The sequence below is a fragment of the Pseudophryne corroboree genome, chromosome 3 (genome assembly GCF_028390025.1).
Source record: "Pseudophryne corroboree isolate aPseCor3 chromosome 3, aPseCor3.hap2, whole genome shotgun sequence".
Taxonomy (NCBI): domain Eukaryota; kingdom Metazoa; phylum Chordata; class Amphibia; order Anura; family Myobatrachidae; genus Pseudophryne; species Pseudophryne corroboree.
This window is the reverse complement of record NC_086446.1, coordinates 106,813,162-106,814,050: the sequence shown is the minus strand read 5'-3', so window position 1 is coordinate 106,814,050 and position 889 is coordinate 106,813,162. Positions and strand designations below refer to the sequence as shown.

Sequence of the window (889 nt, the reverse complement as noted above, 5' to 3'; positions counted from 1 at the left end):
TGGGCAAAACCATGCTGCACTGCAGGTGGGGCAGATGTAACATGTGCAGAGAGACTTAGATTTGGGTGTGTTCAAACTGAAATCTAAGCTGCAGTGTAAAAATAAAGCAGCCAGTATTTACCATGCACAGAAACAATATAACCCACCCAAATCTAACTCTTTCTACACATGTTGCATCTGCCCCACCTGCAGAGCAACATGGTTTTGCCCAATTGCTAACTTTTTTGGTTGCTAACAAACCTGAATAACCCCCATAATGCCATCTGATCAAAAACATGGTTAGAGATGACACAAAGTATGTGGCAATGCCTTAACCGTATGTGTATTGCAAAGGTCACTGGGACCTCTGTCAACCTTGTTAAGGGGGCATTGGCGTTTCTATCATGGGTGCAATGTGTGTGGTGCACACGGGCCCTGGGTCCAGGGGGTGCCCACACCGCACCCATGTTGTTTAAATACTTACCTTTCCAGAGTCCTGCGAAGGGTGCTGCATCAGCAGCAAAAATCCAACCAAAAATGGCTGCTGCACATGCACAGTTAAAAATTTGTCTCTGGACCATGGCAGGCGCCATCTTTCCAGAGACCTGCACATGGGCAGTAGACTCCGGCACAATGCTGGAGCTTACGGGGCTGTGGGGAGGAGGGGGTCCACCCAAAGTCTGCATACAGGCCCCCTCCTCTATTAAAACGCTCCTGCAAGGGGAGTACTTAGCCAGGGCTGTCTTAACAGCATTGTAGGCCCCAGGCAAAGCAATGCACTGAGGTCTCTAAACACTGATTCACGGGAACAATAAAAAAAAGTAAGTAATCATAACAGCAGTGCTGCGTTGTCTCTACACATGCTTCCATACAGTGAATGGTTGTCAGCACTCTGATTGGTGGACAGTTC

General features: G+C 48.0%; 1 pseudogene; it reads right to left on the bottom strand.

Annotated features, from left to right (window-relative positions):
- Positions 1–267: 267 nt before the first annotated feature.
- Positions 268–366, bottom strand: LOC134900005 (U6atac minor spliceosomal RNA; annotated as a pseudogene).
- Between the last annotated feature and the right edge of the window lie 523 nt (positions 367–889).